Consider the following 9,127-nt stretch of genomic DNA (forward strand, 5'->3'; position numbering starts at 1 on the left):
AACTCAAGGGGAAGACTGTAGCTTCTATCTACCTTGGTAGTTGGTACTCGACTCCCCGAGTCCAACTCGGTGGCGCATCAACGCCTCACGCGATAAAGCTGACTTAAGCAAAATAATTATACAAAACGCCATTTAATATACAGGGCGGTTTGTTACAATGGTGCAACCTTTGATTTTGCAGCTAGTAAGTTGATATCTGTCTCTGTATATGTGAGGCATATGTAAAAGTATGTAACTCGATTCGTTGAATCTGTATATCCGTTTGATGTAACTGTAGCTCTTGAAATATGATTTTTGCAATAACTATGATTGAAGATATAAGACCTAATGGATCGAATAACTTTGCTATTTGTCCTAAAATTGTTTGTTTCAATTCTGCACGGGTATATGTCAGCTTGTCAGTGTTTGTATTCCATTGAATTCCTAACGTTTTGAAAATTTCTTCGGACATAATTGTTGGATTTGATTTGAAACTTTATTTCTCAATTCTGGATGATTGCTATTGAACTTGCTTAAAGTAAAACCTTCTGACTCTAGGATTGTTGTTACGTTTTATTTTACCGCTTTTAGTTTAATGATTCAGCCGGAAATTTGTTTTCAAATGGTGTCGATGACATTCCAAATGTTACTCTATTCATTTCATAAGATTGCTATTCTTCATCGGAATGATTTCTCCATAGTATTTTTTGCTATTTTCTATCAAATTCTGCTACTATTATCTGGCGATACATCTGCGCAATATGTCCCGTCAAAACATACTTGTGTATTCTAAATCTGGTAATTTCGAATTGACAGGATCTGTCAAATACCACCCGCAACTTCGTTGTTTGACTTTCTTCCTTTAATACGACAGGATGTGGTAAATAAACCCATGTCAAAAATTAAGAAAATATTTTCTAAAATTAAAGGTCTTAAAATCTAATTAGTAGATTTTTATCGTATTACAAAGTATTATCAAAGTTAGAAACTAGAGGACGCTGGAAGGATTATAAAAATTTCATAAAAAACCTGTTATTATTAAGCTCAGTAATATCGTTGAGCAGAAGGGATTTATTTTGAGTGTGAATATAGTATTCTTCATATAGATCTAGCTCTTTTGATTTTTCGACTTTTTCAGTAAAGAGACACAACTGAAATCTATTTGTGTTTAGAGGTGCTTATGTGTTTGTATATAGCTGAAGAATCTTTAGTTAAGTGTTCTTCGAAACGTGTATGTAAAGTTCGCCCAGTCTGTCCAACGTTTATTTTATCACAATCTCCATATTTAATCCTGTAAACACCACTTTGGTCTTTGATATCGAATCTGTTTCTTATTAAATAGAAGTGATCCGAGTCTCTTTCATTTGTGTTGGTGCTAGCCCACATTGCGTGGTGAGCATTGGCGTCGCATCCAACAACCACTTGTAGGTTATTCCTTCGGCTGTAGGCAATTATGTCTCGCACAGCGGCTGGTGGAAGAACATTATCCGTTCCGGGGAAGTATGTTGAGCAGATGACAACTTCTGTCCAGCCCTTCTCACCTCGGATTGTCAGAACCGCAGTCACACAATCGCGGTCGCTATGCTCTGAGATTAAAAATGCATTAATGTTGTTCCTGATAAGTAAGCAAGCGCTGGGTCTATCCCCCGACACGTGCGGAAATCCTTCCTCGGCCGGGTTTCACACCTGGCGCTCTCTTCACGCTCTTGGTGCTAGTTGCCGCTGAGGCTGATGATGGAGACAGGGCGACTGTCACGCCCCCTATTCTTATCCTATCAAACAAATTTTAAAATGATCAAAAAATTAAACACAAAACTTTATTTAGAAATAGAAATAAAAAACGCAATGTTACCTTTTATAAAAATACTGGAATATTCAATAAGAGAATATGAATAACTTCGGAAATTAAACAATTACAATTCATACATTGGGCAATACTTTCTAGTATGAGCACAATCACTGTCTGCATAACAATACGGACACTTCAACGCTCTCAAAACCGGACATGAAACTTTACCTGTAGAATCTTTCAACGAATGACTTTCATAAAATTCTCGTCCTTCTGAATTTCAAAGAGAATAAGTACAAGAATCTTCTTGGTATGGCTTTTGACCACCCGATTACGGTGGAACTGTTTCCATTGAGAAAATTATACCACTTACGTTTAGCTTCCTGTTCTGCGATAGCTTGTCTTTAAAATGCCTCTTTCATTTTTGTCACGTAATGATCCATTGGTCTTTGTTGCTAATTAAAAAGTAACAACGTGATGGACATTTATTTAGTAGTGTTATGTAGTATTTATTTATGTAGTAGTTATTTATAACAACATACGAGTCAGGCAGAATGTCAGCTGAAGAAATTCCGGGGTGCAGATTTTCCGCAAAGCAGATCACATCAAAGTCGACATTTAATGAGTACTGCGCACATTCTGATAATAAAAAGAAAATAAATGGCATTTAATAAATTACAACAAATTGACCTAATAGTTTACATACGCGAAATATTCCTCTCGTTCCCTATCTGAATCAGAAGGGAACACAGAGGGTCTGTCGTACAAAAATTTTACAATCACGGGTCCATATATATTTGTAATTTTTCATAAAATTCTCGTCCTTCTGAATTTCCTTGGTATGGTGGAAACCACCTGTTTACGGTGGAATTGTTTCCATTGAGGAAATTATACCACTTATGTTTAGCTTCCTGTTCTGCGATAGCTTGTCTTTAAAATGCCTCTTTCATTTTTGTCACGTAATAATCCATTGGTCTAAGGGCCAAGTCCATCTGACCTAGACGCGCGCGGACGTCTTTGTAATTTTTTTCTTTACCAATCATAGTAAGGGTTCGTTCACAAAGCATCTTTCACCGACGCCATCAATCTTCGTGCCCGGTGATGAGCCCGTGGGCAAGGATTTTCTCTTCTGGATGCAGGTTGCGAGGAACTACGATGGACCTTGGCTTTGAATTGTCACGGTTGATATGAGGAACACGATAAATGGCGTCTACATCCACACGCGAAATATCATACCCCACATGAGCAGCAACGGCATCCAACAAATTTTCGTTATTCTTTTCAGGAACACCCTGGATCTCTAAATTGTTCCGGCGGGAATATTGTTCCATATCATCAACTTGAGCTGTAAGATCAGACACCCGGTCACGCAGTTGTAAGTTTTCGGCTGTTAATTTATCAATAATTTTTATTTTATCCCTTAACTCTTTCACAAATTGTTCAAAATCTGATATACGGCCGCTACCGAAGTCGACTGAATGAAGAAGTTAGCTCTTTTTACAACGCAACTCGGATCGCATCTCTTTAACCAACTCGTAGACGGATTCGAAGGTAATAGCAGGACAGGACGGCGTCGCCGAAGTAGACCCACATGATTTGCGAGAAATAGCGCCTCGTTCTCTTGATCTTGAATCATGACATGTCCACGCATCTGCAGACTCCAACGTCTCCTCCGGATCAATGCATTTTGTGTGGAACCAAAGGCAGCAGACCAAGCACTGGACGCCCGATCTCCTCCCACCACACGATTACACCGTTCGCATAGGTTCATAGGTTCTACCATAGTTCACTAGGTTATTCACTTTTTAACCTAATTATTGCAACTCAAATCGTTGACTTATTTTTGTTGTTGTTGTATTTGTTGTTTTTGGCATTTGTTTACAACACTCACTTTACCAACTTCACGTCACAGTTCGTGGACAATACGGGAGCAATTGTGTGGCGCCTTAGAGAAATTATACCCGACCCAATCTCCAATTGAGCTAGGCGAGGACCGTATTGTGTTTGGTGTTGTAAATGTGTTGGTATTACATATATTTTTTTGTTGTTGTAATTAAGGTGTCACATGGTTCGGGTATGAATTCGTGAGTTGAGGGCAAATATTCTGGACAATCGGTAAGCCACGAAATACCCTTCCACCACAATTAAGATGTAATTAATTGGTCGGGAAGAAGACCTCGAGATGCGCAATTAGCGGGATTGTTAGAGGATGAAACGTGTCTCCAACATTTAGAAGGTAAGATATTCTGAATCTGAGTTACACGGTTTGCAACATGGATTTTCCATCGGTTAGGTACCGAAGAAATCCAGGTTAAAGTGACCTGAGAATCAGACCAGGCGAAAATCGAATCGAAAGTGATGTTTGGGGATAACGCTTCTTTTATGGTCTGAAATAAATCAGTAAGGAGAACTGCACCACACAGTTCTAGTCTAGGAATCGAAATAGTTTTCAAAGGAACAACACGTGCTTTTGCACAGACGAAAGAAGTTTGAATATGAGTAGAAGTTTGATATCGTAAGTATGCGACAGCGCAATACTCAAGTTGAGAGGCATCACAGAATAGATGGAGTTGGATCGACTTGGTGTCTATCGGAACCATTAAACGGGGCAAAGTCCAAGTAGATAAAGCAGCTAGGCCTTCTTTGAATAATTTCCACGTATCAGAAATTGATGTGGGAGGATTTTCATCCCAAGAAAGATTACACTGCCAGAGATTTTGCATGATTGTTTTTGCTTTAAATGCGCCAGAAAACCAAGCGGATCGTAAATCTGAGCAATTTCTGACAGTATCGAACGTTTAGTACAGGAATTATGACGGTAGTAGGATCCCAATGAAGACCCAATACTTTGACATAATTTAGTTCACCAGAATCCATTGATATCGGCTTCTGTAAATTAGTTTTTGAGACAACTTGTAAGAGATTGACACAATTACTCGCTCATGTTCGTAGCTCAATTTCTCCTTTCTTTAATAAAACAATCAATTCTTGTTGTAGATGTAATGCTTCTTGACAGATTGAGCTCCGGTTACAATATCATCAATATAAACATTATTTTTGAGAACTTCGGCCGCTCTTGGACTGTCATCGGCGTAAAGGTTCGCAAGTTCTTGAAGTGTACGTAATGCCAAAAAAGGAGATGAGGCAACTATATACGTTAAAGTGTTCTATTACGGACGATGCCACTTTTTCTCCAAGAGTAGACTCTTTATTTCGTATTCGTTCTTTCGCTGCTTTATATAATGCTCTATCTGCGTCGTGTCTAAATTTTAAATCTGAGCTTCGTCTAATGGATTCACACCTCGATCTCCTCTCAATAATCTCTTTTCCAACTTGCTACCCGGTCCACAAAAGTTATATCCTGGCAAATGAAGTTCTATCGAAAGTTTATTGTAACGGAGACTGTATTATATTTTTCAGTTTCGTAATAAAACAACATCTTCTCTCGTTCACTACTTTATTAATACTGATTCATTTCCTCCCGGCAAGGTGACTATATCACCCCTTACATAAGGCACTCAGGTAGATGCGGAATACACGATAACAAAGGAACAAAGAAATATTTGAACTGACTCACGACATTACCGTGATCTCATACTCTAAATTCGAATGCTTAAATAACTATTCAAACCAACACTTTTAAATACACTTATACTTTAACTAATTATTTAATTATTTTAATTAATCATATTTTAATAACGAATAATAAGTATGATATGAATATGAATACAAATAAGAAAGATAAACGATAATTAAATGTTTATACTACTGCCTCTACTAAATTCTAATTTACATTATCTATTAACTTGTTAAAAAATCCGCGACCAATTCGTTTGCTTGTCAAACGATAACTGTTACGATTAGGTTCTAACAAATTCATTTTATAATTTCACTCCTTCTTCCTTTTCTTCACAGTTAAAAACTAGAAATGAAGCTCTGCTGTTGTGCTTTAAGCTTTTATTCCTTTTAAATAGTTTACAAACCCAGTTCTGCTCTTAAGTTATACTTAAATCTATTATTATTATTATTCAGCTACACTTAAAACTATTAATATCCTAAAAATTAATTGCTACTCACTTAAAAACATTTCAGTTACTCTACAATACTAAAACATTCTTGATATATATTTAATCTATAATCTACGTCTAAATATTTTTGTAATAACTTATTTACGTTTCTTATCATATTCCTAAATCTAATTACGTCCAACATCTTTTCTTCCCAGTCACTTATCCTTAATTGTCTGTAAGCAAACGTCCAAGCGTCGGTACACTCTATTTTTCGATTCGCAAAACGTCACTCTTTTTTCCATTTTGTTCACTTCACATCTTCATTAATGCGTGCAAATCTAAATCCAGTAATACCTTATCCATACCGTATATGAGCAGTTCTTTAGTTACGCACAAATGTTCACTTGGTACGCCGTTTGAAGCAACCAATATATTCGATTTTATATCACCTTGCATTGTTGATACCACATCGATAACGCTATCATAATAATTTTTATATTCCATACACTTTAATACTTCTACCCTACTCGAAACTAAATCGCTAAGATTCCACAATTCGTGTAACGAGTCGTAAGCCAGGTAAAATATTCCTGACCCCCTTCCATTTTCAATTTTTAATTTTTTAAAAAAATCACATTAAACCATTTAAACGCAAATAACTCGAAAACCGATTGACTCAAACAAATTAAATAATTTAATAAATAATTTAATTTTTGCGTAAAATTAAATTCTCTTTCAGACTGATAACTTCAATTGAATTGAATTAGTAAGCCAATTAATTTAACAAAAAGAAAATGGCTTTGTTTATGCAACCCAAATATCACTAAAAATGGGGTAAAACGTTTGTCAAGCACGCACGATCTCGTGCGCACTTTTAATAGAGAAAAATCAACTGTCGAGCGATTATCACGTTTGCCGTTCTTACCGAAACTTAAATTCATTTGTGTCGCAACGAAGAGGGTTAGATTAGGATTTATTAATTAAGATTAGGTAATTATACACCTTTTTTATTTTCAAACTTGCTTTTATTTCAAAGAAAATTATTTGAAACCGGCACCTTTTATTTTGAACCTGGTTTTTATCGGCTGTATTAACTAACGCCTTCTACAACTATTGATGTAATAATGACTCATATTTGGAGAGGTTTTCTTTAATTTTCGGCGTGGCCATCTGGCACAACGTGGTCAAAATTTTTTTTTTGTTCCGTCCAACCTTATTGTTCTCTTGAACTAAAAATTTCCTTACAACTTTGAATATTTATTTTCTAAATTTTTCCGCAATTCTTCTTTAAGAATTTGTTCCCCTTGGAATTTTCTTTCCCGCATTTTCTCATCTGAAAAAATTACCTTTTTAATTTATTCTAATTATTATTGATATTACTTCCAGGAGTTGTAATTCTTATCTCGTTTCTTTCTTGTTTATTTCCCCTGCCTTCTCCCTGAGACATTATGGCAGATAAACTTAATAAATTAATTTTACCACGTCAAGTCGCTGAGAATCGCCTTATCGAAACCACGAAGGTTGGTCAAGACATTATCGACGATCCGAAACAACAAGCGGCATTTCTAGTTCGTGATGAATCTGTAGAAACATCTTATACTGACTTCAAGACGATCCATAATCAGATCGTTGGTTTAATTGATGATGATGAATTTGATGATCATGATAAGATTCGGCAACGGGTCGATGGTGCCTATTTTACAATCAAGGCACTTATACAAAAATTCACGCGAGCCCCGGCGAATCCTCAAGGTGGCTCTCATATGATCACCACATCTAAATTGAATAAACTTTCAATTCCAACTTTCAATGGTCAGCAGAAAGATTGGCCTACGTTTTTTGATTTGTTCCGAACCCTGGTACACGAAAACAAGACGTTATCTCCAGTGGCTAAATGTCACTCACTGGAGAAGCTTTGAAATTGGTAAAGGGAATTCCAGTGACCAATGAGAATTATACCATAGCATTCGATACTCTAAAGCGGCGTTACCAAAATAAACGTTACCTGGCCACGATTTATTTTAATGAAATTGTCGCTTTAAAACCGATCCATGAAGAAACAATTAATTTATATGCTCAGAATCACGTCAGGTTTACCGATGTGCTCAATTTCATGTTAAATCGCCAACTGAAAGATTAGTGATAGCAAGAGATAACAATTTGTGTCGAAATTGTTTAAGCAAAGGTCATATCACTAACAATTGCGTTTCAAATCACTGTTGTCATTCATGCAAGCAACGCCATAATACATTACTTCATTTTGGACCTAAACAGCCAATTCCTTCTATTCATGTGGGTACAACATTAGATATAAATAATCATTCAAAACCAGAAAATCGTCGAGTTATCTTACCCATCGCCTTTATTCATATTTATGATCAGTTTGGTCAACCTCATTTGGCATGTGCATTGATTGATTCTGGAAACACGTCAAATTTTATTACCACCAAGCTACTGCAACGACTTCGTTTGCCACGACAAAATAATTCTTCGTTAGAAATACAGGGTTTAAACTCGATGACGTCCATCTGTAACAAAGGAAGTGTTAATTGCAGCATTCAACCTTGCCATTCCCGAAACTTATCCTTTAATCTGAGAGCTATTGTTACATCTTCAATATGTTCCGCTCAACCTTCATTATCTTCTATTATACATTCCTACGATTATCTTAAACGCCTCCAATTCCATCCCGAACATCATTCTCCTTCCGAAGAAGTGGATATATTATTGGGAGCTGAATTGGTACCTCAATTGTTTACTGGTAGTCGTGTCTGTGGTGGTCAGGACGATCCTGTGGCTGCACATTCAGTGTTCGGGTGGATAGTGATGGGAAAATCCAAATTATTACCATCCACGTCTTTATCAACATGTATCTCAAGAATTGATGACTCATTACATTTATCAATGCAACGCTTTTGGGAATTGGAATCTACTTCTGAAATCAAGATGATGTCAATTGAAGAGGCAAAATGTGAAAATCATTACAAAAATAATTATCGTCGTGATATTAATGGCAGATTTATTGTATCGCTCCCGTTTAGAACCAAAGAACCTATTCTTGGAAATTCATATGATATTGCTCTGAAACGACTTAAATTATTGGAGAAACGTTAGTTGAGAGATGATATACTTCACAAGAAATACATAGAATTCATGAGGAATTATTTGCATTCAGGCTATATGTCTCTAATTCCTTCTAATATTCGTAATTTCAGTAATTATTATATTCCGCATCATTGTGTCTTTCGCAACGATGCTGCCAATTATAAACTTAGGGTAGTCTTTGACGCTTCCGCTTCTTCTTCCAATGGAAGATCGTTAAACGATAATTAGTTAATCGTCCCCAAAC

General features: G+C 36.3%; 1 long non-coding RNA gene across 1 annotated transcript; it reads right to left on the minus strand.

Moving 5' to 3' along the window:
- Positions 1–6,848: 6,848 nt before the first annotated feature.
- LOC139431184 (uncharacterized) lies at positions 6,849–8,853 on the minus strand. Its single transcript, XR_011641494.1, has 5 exons — positions 8,764–8,853; positions 8,132–8,713; positions 7,978–8,062; positions 7,613–7,906; positions 6,849–7,554 (listed from the first exon to the last, which is right to left on the minus strand). It is a non-coding gene; the product is annotated as an uncharacterized lncRNA (long non-coding RNA).
- Positions 8,854–9,127: the final 274 nt, after the last annotated feature.

The sequence above is a fragment of the Onthophagus taurus genome, chromosome 8, assembly GCF_036711975.1.
Source record: "Onthophagus taurus isolate NC chromosome 8, IU_Otau_3.0, whole genome shotgun sequence".
Lineage (NCBI taxonomy): Eukaryota > Metazoa > Arthropoda > Insecta > Coleoptera > Scarabaeidae > Onthophagus > Onthophagus taurus.